A 16093-nucleotide genomic window follows, 5' to 3' on the forward strand; every position below is an offset into this window, starting at 1 on the left:
AAGAGTTCAATTAGAAAAGGTGAAACGCCTAGCAACTTTGTCACATTTGGATGTGGCACACCATCAGAAAATTTAGTGGGAAATTGGGTTTTTACTAACCTTGAATACATATAGTTCTATATTTATTACTTAAGGTTGGAGTCATCCTTGATGAGAGCTTCACAACAAGCTAAACGTGTTCAAAATAGAGCTAAATACGAATGAGATAACAATTCTTAGATTGATGTATCTGAAATGAAAGTGATTTGAGAAATTGAGTGGGAACTTGCACCACATATAATGATATGGTGGGATAAGGCTTATGACCATTAGGTCATGGGTTCGATTCCCACAAAGGGGGTTTTTCCCAGATTTATTGGGTTTCCTCCTGAATTGGTGTATAGGCATTATTGCCTAGTGGAGATGGATATGATCGGGTGGTTCTGCTGGTGGCACGATGGTACTCCAGTGGTCCGTCAGTGATCCAAATTTGCCGTTCAAAAAAAAGTAAAAGTTAAAGTGGTTTATAACTAAAGAGACAATGTGCTTGATATGCTCTAGAGCTGTGCTTTACTCATACATGAAAATGGACCCAAAATTTGAATTTGTGTAATCTTGCAGCGTTCGGACACGAATGATAGACCAAAACTATCAAGCTTGCGAGTTGCGTAACCAGGTTTTGCTCCCTACTCCAAACAAAGTTAAGTTGTGCTCTGCTACATAGTAATGACGGTTTGCTGACAATTAATGTTTTAGGACACCCATTCAATGTGTACGTGGTGGGTTAGGCAATTCAATTCGGCAATGTGTTTGCCTATCGGCAACACCGCCGCCACCTCCTTTTGCCTTGCCGAACACTCAAAAATCGGGGGAAGTTTGCCAAGTGGAAAAGTGAACGTTGGAGCCATGTTTTGACCGTTGGAGCATTTAATTGAACGGTAATATTACCGTTATTATTACAAAATTAAAAAAAAAAATTATAAACCACACACATTTTAAACAAATTCACACCAACCCACATCCTCATTACTCCAAATCTATTCTATTTTTTATAAAATGGTGGAAGAAATACCTATTTTATTCATACCCGATAGCAGTGATTCATCCGATAGTAGCATAAGTTTTTTTCCAAAAACTCATCGACGACGCCGAACTACAAGACACCGGCACATCTAGTAAGAAACGTTATGATCTCGTTGAGCATCTTGAAAGAATGGATTTACCACACCTATTGGTGGATTCAAACGAAGAGTAGTTAATTTATTTATTTATTGTAATGTTTTTTTAAGTTAATGTAATGTACTTTTAATAATTAAGTTTTTTTTTTTAAATTAGTTTGCATAATCTCAATTTAGTCGTACACTCCTTGTGATTTTTGGGTAATAAGCAAAAAGTTTAGCCAAATTACATGGCACAATTCAATTGGGTGAGGGGGAAACTTTCCTTAAAGGGATTAGGCATGCACCCCTTAGGCCGGAGGGTGTGGGGGCGCCACCCCTGCCAGGTCACCTTCTATAGCGCCCCGGGGCGCTATCACACCACACCCTCAAATTCAATGGGGGGGGGGGGGGGGGCGTTATGGGCTGGGCTTTATCATGGTAACGCCAAGGTTGAAAGGTTCAGGTGGGGCCCACTTGTGTTTGCACCAATTAATTTTTTTTTATTTTGTTTAATATGGGGCTCCATCCACACCATGCAAATTAAAGGGGGGTTCATGGCTGAGGTGGATCGTAGGTGACGTTGACGTAACTTGATAAAACCCCTAGGAGGCTCCAACCACACCCTCCAGCCTTACACCCTAACAAGTTATCACTTATGAGAAGAGAGTTCTATTAATTTGCATTTCAAACGATTAATGCATTTTAATTTTTATCATTTAATACACTTAAATTATCAAGGGATTAATTTTTGGAGATGGTACTGAGCCTTCAAACTTGGTTTTAAAATATCAATACGGTTGGTGGCCTAATAGCAAAGACAAATCCTTTAGGAATACTTAGATTTGGAGGTCTTAGGGAAACAGGGTGGAGCGGGGAAGTTATGCGGAGTGAGGGTTTGCCGCATGAGGGGTGCACCACCGCACCGCCAACAAGGGTTTGCCGTGCGGTGAAGGTCTTTTGCGGTGACTTGTTGCCGCATGCGGAGAAAAGGAAGGAGAGGGGTAGTGGTGGACTCCACTCTCTTTCAACCAATCATGCATTTTTCTTTTTTTTTAATGGTTTGGGTAAACCACGCAGTGACGAAGCTTGACCCGAATGACCCGAGGGGGGGGGTCGAAAACGTATATACCAAAAAAATTATATAGAACCGGGGGGTCGAAAACGTATATACCCAAAAATTTCTATACGAAAACTATATATATAACATTACTGAGCGAAAAGTTCGGGAGGTCAGGCGGCCCTCCTCGCCCCTTCTATACTTCGCCACTGAAACCACCCCTTATGTTTTTTGGGCAAGAGTGGTGTATGAGAGGGGAATTGACATGGCACATCATGATTGGGTGGGTGGGAATTTTCCCCCATCTCATGAGGGGTGCACCCCCTTCACCCTTAGGTTCAAGTCTCACAAACGACAAGATTAAAGAAAATTATCTTTGGACCATGTGTAATGGCATGTGGTTGGCTAAACCATGTGCTCACCATGGATTGAACACCGCCCCCACCTTGTGTGGTTTGGTTATTCTGGCCTTCTCTCGTGGTTGTGGGCACGAGCATGGAGAGAGAGGAGATTGGTGGGCTTTGTCCTTAACCAATCAATTGCTTTTTTTTTATTCTATCAATCAATCATTCATACCCAGTAAAATTTCACCGATGGCAAAACTACTATAGGGTCTAGGAAGGATGAGAGGTAGGCAAACCTTACTTCCCTCCCTAGGGATAGAGAGATCGCTTCCAAAGAGACCCCCAGCTCCAAATAAATAGCAAACTAACACAAAAAACTAAGTATATAGATTTACGGAGAGCTACCAATGACACAAGGGGTGGAGAAAACATAAGATGGTAAAAACGACACAGATATAACATGATATAAATATAGATACGCAAAGTCCACCTAAGGTGTGTAGAAACCTAGGCACCCAACTCAAAACTAAGACACGTCAGTACCCTCACCTACAAGTCCTTAACCTTAATCCTACGCCTCTAAGACCTCCTATCATGGACCATATCCATAGAGAGGTGTAACTCCAGCAAATCCCGCCTAATACGCTCTTCCCAAATCAATCTTGGTCTACCTCTACTCCTTTTCTCCTCTACAATAAGGGTTTCCACTACCCAAACTGGTAATGTCGTCTGCTTCTTCTTTACATGTCTAAACCATCTCAATCTCCTCTACCTAATCTTACACAAAATACTAGCCACTCCTAAACTTTCCCTAAAAACTTCATTTCTTATCCGGTCTAACCTTGTGTGCCTACACATCCACCCCAGCATCCTTATTTCTATTACCTTCATCTTGTGTGCATGTGTCTTCTTTATAATCCAACATTTTGTCCCATACAACATAGCATGTCTAACTTCAACCCTATAAAATTCCCTGTTTAATTTAGTTGGGGAACCTCCTATCACACAAGTAGTTGCTTTCCACCTACACCAGCCAGCTTGGATGCAGTGGGCTACGTCTCTATCTATTTCCCCGTCTCTTTGTACAAAAGACCTTAAATACTTAAACTTAGTTGCCTGTGGAACCACTTGACCTTCAATGGTGAGCTGCGTGTCGTCAATGTCCCCTACTTCGCTGAAATCACAGGAAAACTACTCAATCTTAGAGCTACTAATCTTCAAACCCTTGCCCTTTAATGCTGCTCTCCACTCATCTACCTTCACATTAAGGATTTGTGTATTCTTCACAACTAACACAATAACATCCGCATGAACCACGGTACCGCCTCCTATATCGACTTGGACAACTCATCCAGAACAACTACAAAAAGAAACAAGCTCAATGCAGACCTTTGATGAAGTCCTGCCTCCACATGAAAGGGACCAGCATCCCCAACTGGTGCCCTAACACTAGTTTCAGTCATACCACACATACCCATAATAATATCTATGTACTTCCCCAGAACCCCCTATCTTCTAAACTATCCCAAATCAGTCTATGTGGGACACTATCGTAAGCCTTTTCTTGGTCAATGAACACCATATGCAAATCTCGCTTCTTCTCTCTATACTTTTTCATCAATCTCCTTAGAATGTGTATCGCTTCTATAGCCGACCGCCATGGCATGAAACCAAATTGTTTTACTGTATTTCGAGTCTCTTTTCTAATCCTAGTCTTAATTATCCCTTTTCCCATAATTTCATAGTATGCCTTAGCAACTTAATCCCTCTATAATTCTTCCAACATTGGGCGTCTCCTTTGCTCTTATATAAAGGCACAACGACACTACTTCTCTATTGATCGAACATTTTTCCATATTTAAATATAAGATTGAAGAATTTAATTAGCCATCGAACTCCATCCTCTCCTAAACACTTCCACACTTCAATCGGTATGTTGTCCAGACCACTGCCTTACCCCTTCCCATCATCCTAAGTACTATGCTCACATCTCCCTACGTGATACGTCGAAAGTAGCAATTATTCTGTGGTCGCCTCTGAATAGTATGATTGACGTTTTCGTGCTGGTTAGCTCTCTCGCCATTGAAAAGATCTTGGAAATAGGTTTGCCATCTTAACTTAATGTCATGTTCCTTGACTAAAACTCATCCATCCTCTCCCTTTATGAACTTCGCTACTCCTTAATCTTGCCTCCTATGCTCCATAGCCTTTGCAATCTTGAACATATCATCCTCACCCTCCTTTGTTTCTAGGCATACATCTATCCGTTTATAAGTTGTATTCTTTGCCTAAGTCGCTATCTTTTTTGCCTCCCTCTTGGCCGTTTTATAACTCTCCCTCAATCTCAAACGTTCCTCATCGGTCATGCACATTAAATGATCCCTAAAACTCAGATGATTCTCTATTCTTTTGGTCTGCACACTTTCACTCCACCACCATGACTCCTATGTATAGTTGCCTTACCTGTTGTGACCCCTAAAGTTTCCTTCACCACATGAAGAATGGTAGTTGCCATATCCTCCCACACTTGGTTTGTGTTCCCTCACACTCGAGCCAGTGTCATCGAAATGACCTTCTCTCTAAACATTGAAATCATGTCGCCCTTCAAATTTCCCCATCGAATCCTAGGTCGCATCCTCCTCTCCCCATTAATCAAATTTTCTCACATGGCTATATCAGCTACTAATAAACGGTGTTGAGTTATAGCTACCTCCCCTGGTATAACCTTGCAATCCCTCCACCCTCTTCGATCTCGTCTCCTCATCAAAAGGTAGTAAATCTGTGTGTGATGCCCCCTGCTGCTAAAGGAATCAACTACGAATCTCTCTTCTTAAAGAACAAGTTTAGAATACCTAGGTTGTGGGCCACTGCAAAATCCAAAAGATCCCTACCATGGTCATTCCTATCACCAAAACCATATGAACCTCCCGAAATCCATCACTATTCTTACCAATGTAGCCATTAAAATCGCCTCCTATACAATTTGTTCTCCCTTAGTATAGTCCTCGCTACTAAATCTAGACAATCCCAAAAATCTCTCCTCTCAAGATACCATAGACCTACTTGTGGTGCGTAAGCGAAAACTGCTGCCACTACCTCTACGCCTAGTACTAACTTGAACACCATAATCTTATCATTGTGTCTTATCACCTCTATCAAATTATTATAAAATTATTTAGCCACTAGATAACCCACCCCATTCTTTGCTCCATACGACCCAATACAACAACTTGTACCCATTGCGCTCGGCCCCTCTATGTCCCTTCCAACTAGTCTTTTGCAGGCACACTATATCTCTCCTACACTATTTAAGTACGTCTCACCCTTGAATATTGTGATTACCACTTTCTTGTCGGTTTGCTCTCTCGCCGTTCAAAAGATCTTGGAAATAGGTTTATCATCTTAACTTAATGTAATGTTCCTTGACTAAACTTATCTAGCCCCTCCCTTTGTTAACTTCACTACTCCTAAATCTTGCCTCCTACGCTCCCTAACCTTTGTAATCCTAACCTTTGCAATCTTGAACTATCATGCTCTCCCTCATTTATTTCATTCTAAACCCACTAAAACCACATATCTCACCGCTACTCATGGTCTTATAAGACCTGAACTATTCTCTTTTGTAATACGAATATAAACTAGTTTTTTTAGTAGCTTTTTTTTGATGAATTTTAATCTACACTCAAATTGATATTCATGTTATTTGACTTGGTGATACTAGGTACAAAGATAAAAACACGTTATGATTTCTAGTTTTTCTAGCAGAGAATTTTTATATATTATGAACATTTAATTAGTCGTAAAGCAGATAGCAGAAGCTAAACAAAATATTCATTTTGGTTTGGTTTGTTGTTGAAAGATGTTTGGACTGAAATTACTGAACATACAAAGTACTTTAATTGTAAGCCATGAACTTTGAAAACTGGATTAGACCACTCGGTTAGACCAAAAATAGACAGGTGAGCGGTTCAAACCAGATAGCTCAAACAATCGGAATAGATTAACCCAATGTTTCTAGAATCAGGTTTCAGTACTAATACTGTTTTATTGGACCTTTATCAATGTTCATAATGTATTTGTAGCTTGGATATTTCTTAAACCCAAAACCTACCATGTAGTAAGCATGTCAACATATGTGTCTTCAACTAGGCTAGCCATTTGAATGTGATTATTATATAGCTAAGACCATATGTAATGGTTTCACAACTTTTTCACTGTCACATCATAAAGTGAGTGACACATTACTGTCACGTAGGAATAAATTTTCGCTCACTTTTTTCACCTTTAATGTGTAATGGCTTCACAAAGTTGCACTATCTACCACTCATTAAACTAATATAAAAAGTTAATAATTTAAAAAGGTGTAAAGTACACGGATGGTCCTTGCGGTTACCAAAATTTCAGATTTGGTCTCTAGCTTTTCACTAGTAAGCATATGGCCCATGTGGTTTGCACTTTGTCATGCATTTAGTCCCCAGCCAACAAATCTAAAGGCTTTAGCAGGTCTAAGTTAGAGACTAAACGTGTTACAAAGTACAAACTACAGGGACCATTGTTAGGATCTGAGTTTTAACTTGTGTGTTTTAGGTGAACTAATTATGCATGAATAATAGTATAAGATGGAATTGAAGTGAAATTATATGGACACACAAATTTGGAATCAAACTTTTATTAATGATTATAATCAAAAGATTACAAGAATTATTTTACGCACCCCCTCAGCCTGATCACTCTTTTTTGTTCGTACAATAAGAATATCAAGTGATAAAATAAATCTCTAACAGGTAAGATCTATTTATACTAAGTACAAACATATATTCGCAATCATGGCTGATAGCAACATCTAACATTCCTAACAGAAAGATTCACAAATGTTAGAAACATCTGATTGAATAAAAACTATGTACTAAACATCTGTTTTGACTAACATGGTTATATTAATAAACTTTGTTCTTTAAACCTCTGTTGACTATTTCCAAACATTTGTTTGGTCTTTACCATCAGCGTTTTGTCTTCAACAGGGCTTTGGCTTTTGAACATATGTTTCTTCTTCTCCAATAGTGCTTTCCAGTCTTGAACAAATCTTTGGATTCTTTAAATAGATGTTTTGTTAGTGTTCAAAATTCACTATCTTTGGAGAGAGTTGTAAATCAAAAGTTTGTTATTTCATTATCAGAAATGTATGTTTTGGCTTTTGATATCATTAGTTCTTTTGTCGGTCTAATAATCTCCCCCTAGAATAGATGATGCCTAGAATAGATGATGCCAAAACTCAGCTTTATTGGTCAACTTTTATTTCTCATCAACTTCTCTCTAATTTGCCCTTTGAAGTGTAACTCAAAGTTCAGATAGTAGCTATTATCTGGATCCCTTTCGAGTTCAAGAGCCAATATGTCTTCTAGATCTTCATTCTTAAGGCCAAAGGCACTATTCATGGAAATCTTTTTAACTTCTCCATTAGCCTTGAGTAGAGTCAATTCATAGTTTTTCTTATCAAACTTCCATTTTAGAATTTTGAGGCTTGATGGATTTCCTAGACCAAAAGTTATTGAAGATGAGTTTGGTGAAACTGGCCTTCCCAAAATTTTTACCAAGTAGATCTTCTCGATTTGCATCTGGATGCCCATACATTAGCTCATTTTTGGTTCCTTCTTTCATGAGCTCATCTTGATACATTTTCATATCTTCTTTTGACATATCTTTTTGTCTTTTGAGATAGTTTCTTGCAGTTGTTAAGATGTTCTTTACAAATGGAAGCTCTAAGGGATCAACTAATGTTTTGATAGGGAAGGCTATTTGTTCATAATTTGGCTTTCTTGGGATTGAGGGATCTTTTTCTCTTAAAATTTCAAGCTTCTTATAATTTTCTGTGATTGTTAGCTCATCCCATTTTGCCATTGATCTCATAGTGCCAAAGTTAGCTGTAACCATTTCTTCTTTCATCTTTTTCAACTACAAGGGCTTTCTATCATGGAGCTAGGAGTCTCACTCGAAGCAGCCTCTCTATCCCCTGGGATAGAGGTAAGGCTTGCCTATATCCTATCCTCCCCAGACTCTATCAAGAGCTTCGCTATAGGTAGGATTATACTGGATATGGTTGTTGTTGTTGGTCTTTTTTTCTGTTTTCCAGTTGGGAGGTGTTGGTTTAATTTCTGGGTTTATGAGCAACTTTTCAATCCTGAGGATTTCATCAAGTAAGGATTTCATCAAGTAAGGATTCAGTTGACCATCCCCCAAATTGTGCTCTGGTTACTTTATATGGTTTCTTTTTCATGATATGATCAAGATAGTCTTCTCTTAATGCCTTTCTAAGACCATGGTCATTAACTGGACCATGAGAAAGTTTGTTACTAACATCCTATGCATAATCTTCTAGAGTATTCACTTTTCTGAATTCATCAGATAAGATTTGTTGAGCCTCTTTATCTTCCTTTCCTTTACTCTTTTCTGTAGCAATCCTTTTAGTTTTTTTAGCTTTAGCTCCAAATATTCTTTGACATTTGCAGGTTTTGGAAAGTCATGTAAAGATGGGAAGGAGAGTTGGCTTGGGTCAAGATGTGGAGTAGAAGGAGTGTATTTCTTGTGATACAGTTGCCAACTCCAATGGATATGCAGTGGTGATAATTGTTATGGTGGTAGTTGGTGGAATTAATAATGAAAGTGATGATGTAGTTTTGATGGGTGAGGCTTGAGGTGTTTCTTTATCATCACCTTGGATAATGAATTTAGCTTTTATTTTTCTGGTTTGTATTGTGGGTGTTTTGTGATAAGAAGACCAACAGGGGCGTTTTGGGAAATAGGCTTGACTGGTTCTGGTAATGTGGTAAATGTTGTTGTAGTTGTAACATCTGTTTACATTTTTGGGATTCCAACATATGTTTGGACAGGTAGATCAGTGGTTTGAATGGTAGCAGTGGTTTGTTAAGGAGTGGTTGGTTTTGATGAAATAGTGGAAGTTGCAACAGAGCTTTGAGGTCCTTGTCTTGAAGGTTGTCTTCTTGTGGAGGCATCTGTTGAAGAACCTAGATTCTCTTGAACTCTTTTTCTTTCAAGGATCTCTTGTACTGTTAGAGCGTTGTTAGCTTCTCTTATGTCTCTCCTCTTTTCCTTTTCAATGGCATCTTCTTTAGCCTTTTTGGTTAGAGATGTGTTAGGCTTCTTTTGAGCTCTTTTGACATAATGGGCAAGCTTTTTCATGCTATCATTTTCCCCTTTTTTGGCATCATCTTCTAGATACCTGGGTTTTGGAACAGTCCCTATTGTTTGAAGGAGGTGGTGATGGCTTTGATATCTGCTTATATATCTTTGTACCTTGCTTCAATCATATTCCTGATCATTTCCATATGCATATTATAAGTGGCATCAGCAGACTGCTTTTGAAGTTGGATATAGGGTTGCGCATGAGACCATATCTTCTCTGCAAGTTCTGCATTTGCTGGTGGAGTTCTAGAGTTTTGCACCATAGTGGTCACCATTTCTTTGATTTGATCAATTGAGGTTTCCATTTTGGTTACTCTCTCCATCGAATCTTGATATCTTAATCCATCACCTAAATTAATAGGATCATCTGAATTTCCACCATAAGTGGTTTTATTTTGTTTTGAACCAAATGCCCCGTATTCTTGGTTGTAGGGACTTCCAACTGATAGTGAGTGTAATGTTTTAGACTCAACAGTTGTTTCCTTCAAGGAGTTCTAAGCTATGTAACCACTCTCCAACTGTGAGACTGTTGTCCCAACAGTTGTAGTAGCTGCATCATTTGAAAAACCTTCAAGTGTCACTTGTGACACAAGAGGTGTACCCTCCTCTGCTTGTGGGTTAGCAATGATCTTTGGACTTAGCCTAGTCACATGTAGGGGACATACCCTCAATGATTGGTGATAGAGAGGAACTAGGAGTGTTCATGTCAGTTTTGTCAATTGCATCAAGCAATGGTTTCATTGTGGTGAGTACATCTGTGGGTGGAGGGGTAGAAAGAGAATCAGCCCCAGGAGGAGGGGTTGAGTAAATATGTTCAAGTGAATCATCAAACTATGTATTTGGCTCCCCTATGCTTACAACACTCTCCTTTTTATGAGGATATGTGAGGAATTTGGATGGGCGAAGATGTTTGCATCTGTTGTGATGAAGTTACAACAAATGTTAACTGCATTTGTGTTACAGCAGGCTCCTCTGGCATCCCAACCTCCAGAGTTACCTTTTTGGCATGTTTGGCTTTTCGGATTGGAATGGCTTTTGTGGATTTTACTGATGTGTGTACCAACGTGGGGGTTATGCACTATGGGCATCAGAAGTAGCGGGCTCTATAATAGTGGTCGTAACCTCTGTTGTTAAAAGTGGGGGTTGTAACCTCCAGAGTTACCTTTAGACACCGACGTTAACTTTGGATGCAATAAATCTCCTTTAGCCTTTGATAATGCAACATACATACTTTAGGTGCTTTAAACTTTACCACATTACAATGCTTTATCCTTAGAAACTATACCTGTTTCAGGTTTGTAAATCTAGAAATGTTAACTTTAGACATGTCCCTTAATCATATTCTCTAACACCTATGGAACTATAACTCATACTATCACTTTCTTTACACTATATTATACTATGAACAAACTTCAGCACACATTATCAAATTACATCATACTTTATAATACATCCCTTTACTGTCAAAATACTTTAACAAGTATGCACATCATTCTAAAGCAGTATTGTAAAGAGGGGTCTAGAATCTCACATGTGAAATTTTTTTTACATTATCGTTAACTATACTATCTTGACCCTTTGTTCCATTTAGACAACCTTGAAACCGATCAAGACCCTAAGCCGAGCTTGAAGCTTCAAAGCTTGACTTTAGAAAGTCTAAACCATCTTAACACTGAAATTTGAAAGCAACGAACCACCAATGAGTCCTCTTGATCCTTGCTCGAACCTGACCTGAAAACTTGCAAACCGAGCTTCCTCTCTCTTTAGAACTTTCTCTCCCAAACCCAAGATGGAAATGATGAGTGGAGATGATGGTTACTGATTCTAGACTTTCATAACAGTTGTGGTGAAATGTCTCTTTTGCTCTTAATGGGCCTTTCCTTCCTTAATTTGTTTAAAACTTGGGTTTTATGAGGACCTTAACCCATGGGCCAACTTTATAAGACTCCGATACACCATAATTTAAATGCAAACACAACCAATTTCGTTAATCTTGATAGGTAAATTTTGAGGTGTTACATATAGACACATCCTTATAGTAAACAATGTATCTAATAGTTTAAATAAACAAATAATACTATTCTTCAAGTAATAAAGTCGGATTTAATAACTTAATTTTCTTTTTTCTTGTTTCAACGAGTTAATGATGATTTTATCATCCAATCAGTCTTAATTATTTAATTGATTTAAACAATGATCAAAGTTATTTTCACTTTTCTACACTTAATTAAACCTTCTTTATTTAAATCAATATATATATATATATAGGGTGAGGTTCTAGAGTGAACACTAGTGTATTTGTGAACTGAGTGAACAAATCCTGACCATTGATTTACATCATCAAATCGTAAGATACACTAGTGTATTTTCATCATCAAATCATGGCCATTGATTTACACTTGCGTATTGATAATCAAGGGCTAGGATTAGTTCACTAATGTTCACAATCAAGTGGGTTGTTCACTAATGAACCTAACCCTATATATATACACACACAAAAGTTAGATTATTTCTGATGCGCTAAGAGTAGTTTAATAATCACTAACTAAATTACCCTAATCTAGACATTAAGTTAAACTCTAGACTCTATAAAACTAGACCAAACTACTAACTGACAAGTGAATCGATCGACTCTGGTATAGCTAAGTAAGTCTGGAAATCGAACCCACGAGACTCTTTTGATTACGTTAACTAGACTCACTAGACCTATTGACTGACACAACTAAACTGTTTTTATATTTTGAGAGGGGGGTTTCTCTAATAACCGAAAATGAAATTAATTAAAGACTAACTGCTTAACTAAACTAAGACGCAACTTGGAACTTGGATTCTACTCAGATGATGATAAAGAGACTACCTAGGTTAGAATCCCATATGTTACCAGTTAGCTTTCTACTGGACACGAACTGTTATGGAACCTGGATCGTTAAGTACTAAACCTACCGAGAAACCGAGCATGACCCTCGAACCTTCTCGAGAAGACACCTATGGAACTCTAATAGGAAGTTAAATTACCAGTTTAAATAGACTCCCTCACGGTTATCTAACTATTCTAATATAGTACCCTATAAACCACAATCTACCTCACGACGTGAAAGTCTAGGGTAACTTGGAAACCCGATTCAACTCGATAAGCAAGAATTGGAAAAGCAACTAAGTCAGACTTCTCACAAAGCACCTAAACCTAGCAATTTACCAACCTAGACATACCGACAATCTCGCACCTCATGGATTTTATGATTAGTAGACACCTAGTCCTACTCGATTCATGGATATTACCTCTATAGTGTATTGGCCAATTAACCATAAAAATCACAAACACACAGTCAATGATCTAACACAAACCTATTATATGAAAGACATTCAACTAGGAACATGCGAAGCAATAAACATTAATCAAACAAGTAAAAGCATGCATACACATCGAATCAATAAAACCAAGTCTTTACTTTTACAGAAAAATCCACAACGAGTTCATAATCCGGATAAAAATCAAAACTTTAACACATGTTCATCTTAACCTAGGTAGTTTGTGGAATTTTAGCCTAACATCATGATTAAAACAATCAAAGCACAAAGTTCAAAAGTCGAATTCATGGTGAAAAGATGAAAAGTAGGAAACTATGGAATCGGGAAGATGGAACCCATTATTTTTCGTTCCTGTGCCTTAGATCTTCAACCATATTGATTCCTTGCTTCAAAACCTTCGATTTCTGCGTTTCGGGAGCTCCAAATTCGTCCAAAGATGTCTAATTTTCTTAGGGTTATGAGTTCTCCCTAATTGTGATCAATAAGGTTGATTTTATAACTCAAACCTCTTCAAAGCACGAAACTTTCTGTGGTATCAGCTCATCGCGTCACGCAAGGAGCATTTGATCTTGTGGTCGCACGACACGAGGATCATAAGGTCAAAATAACCTCCTCGCATCACGCGGGGAGCATTCACTTCTTGGCCGCGCGACGGGGCCAGGTGCTTTTTCTTGGAACTTGTGCCTTTTCAGCTCTTGGTCCCCCGAACGCGATCCGGTACTCGGTTTTCTCCATATATGATCCGTTTTTCGCCCTTATCAGCAATCTTTAACACCTGAGACCTAGAAAACACAAAGTAATCAGTAATATATATATTCTACCTAAAATCACGCAAATGGACTCTAAAATTGTACATACTATACATGATAAATTGATGTATTTTGCAATACATCAATTTCCATCTATATCCTTGAGTGGTCGTTTGTGCCTATGTGCCATCGCCCTTCACAGGGGTGGGGTTGGAAAGGATTGAAGGACAAAGATAAGCCCTTAGTACAAGGGCATAATCCATGGGTTATTTTTGGACCTAACTGAGTTTATTGGTTTCGAATTTGATTTTATGTGATTCAACCATTTCTACATTATGTAATTTAGTTACTTATACACTATATTTTTTTTTATTTTAAATCATCTTAAATCTAATCTAATCTAACTACTATAATAAAAGAAACCACTTTAGGGACACTTGTCATCATATTAGGCCATCTCTTATAGATAATTATTATTTTAATTTAATTTCTTCTAATTAATTATAGATAATCCTCCTACAAAATATTATTTAATTTAATATCTTATATTATAGATAACTCTCCTACTAAATATTATTAGTTTAATATCTTATGAATAATTATTATTTAATTTAATCTCCTTCTCATTTATAATATTATTTATTTGAATTAATTATATTTGAACGTTTTGTTTAATTTGGTATAAAATAAATTTTACGAAACTTAAAATAAAATTAACTAATATTATTTATCATTTATACATTTACGGAGTTTTAAATAAAGGGTTAAATTTATTGAGACTTCGTTAACAAATTTTGCAACAACAAAATAATCTATTTTTATCACGAAAACCAAACTTTGTATTAATATATTAAATATTTTTATTTTCACTGTATAAAATTACATTTACTCGACCCATGTAACACATGAGGTTTTTTAAGATATAACTTTTTTATTATTTGATATATAAAATTAGATTTACTCAATTCGTACAATACACGGGGTTTTTTAAGGATATATATATATATTTTTATTATTTAGTACAAAAAATTACATTTATTCAAACCGTGTAATGCGCATATTTTTAAAGATGTAATTTTTTTATTGTTTGGTATATAAAACTACATTTATTCAACCCGTGTAATAAATGAGGTTTTTTAAAGTTGTATTATTTTATTATTTAATAAACAATATTACATTTATTTAACCCGTGTAATACACGTGGTTTTAAAGATATAACTTTTTTATTTTGTATATAAAATTACATTTATTCAACATGTACAATATGGTTCTTATAGATATAATTTTTTATTATTTAATATATAAAATTATATTTATTCAACCCGTACAATAAATGAGGTTTTAAAGATATATTATTTTATTATTTAGTATATAAAATTTATTTATTCAACCTCGTGTAATACACGGGGGTTATAACCTAGTATAGTAATATGATAAATACCAATAATATACAATGCTTTTATTTTTAAAAATTAACTATTTAAATTTGTATATTAATATTTTTAAAACATTAATTATTTAAATTTGTATATTAATTTGTATTTCTTTTATATAAAACTTTAATTTATTTTACTAACAAATTATGCAATTGGTTTTTACACTATGTATATAAAAGTTTATAAATATTTAATTTGGATTAAGAAAAACAATTTGATTTGAAGAATATATAAAAGTTTATAAATATTTAATTTGAATTAAGAAAAACAATTTGATTTGAAGAATATACAAAAGTTTATAAATATTTAATTTGGATTAAGAAAAACAATTTGATTTGAAGAATAAACGTAAAAAGTGATGATTAGGAAATTTCTTTGGGGGTAACTCGGAGGCTTATAAAATCCCGTGGGTGTCTTGGCAGCGGGTTTCTCTTCCTATTGATATGGGCGGCCTCGGGTTATCAAATTTGGCTGACATAAATGTTTCCTTACTTTTCAAGTGGTAATGGCGTTATAAAAATGATGAAAAAGGATTATGGAGGAAGGTGATTGACTCGATCCATCGGGGTAGAAATTGTTGGAATTCGGTGCCGAGCAACAATAGTGTCAATGGCATTTGGAAAAATATTATATCTGTGGTAGAAAAAGCAAAGGTTGGTGACTCTAAGCTGACCCAGAAGTTCATTGGCAGAATCGGAAGTGGAAATTCGATCAGGTTTTGGATTGACCCGTGGGCGTGCGAGTACCCTCTCAAGGTTAGATTCTCGTCTTTGTTTCGTCTGGAAGTTGATAAAAGGTGTTGGGTGCGTGATAGATTCCATCCCGGTTCCGAGTCGTTCTCTAATATGTGGGTCTAGTC

Source organism: Helianthus annuus, chromosome 14, assembly GCF_002127325.2.
Source record: "Helianthus annuus cultivar XRQ/B chromosome 14, HanXRQr2.0-SUNRISE, whole genome shotgun sequence".
In the NCBI taxonomy this organism is placed as follows: Eukaryota; Viridiplantae; Streptophyta; class Magnoliopsida; order Asterales; family Asteraceae; genus Helianthus; species Helianthus annuus.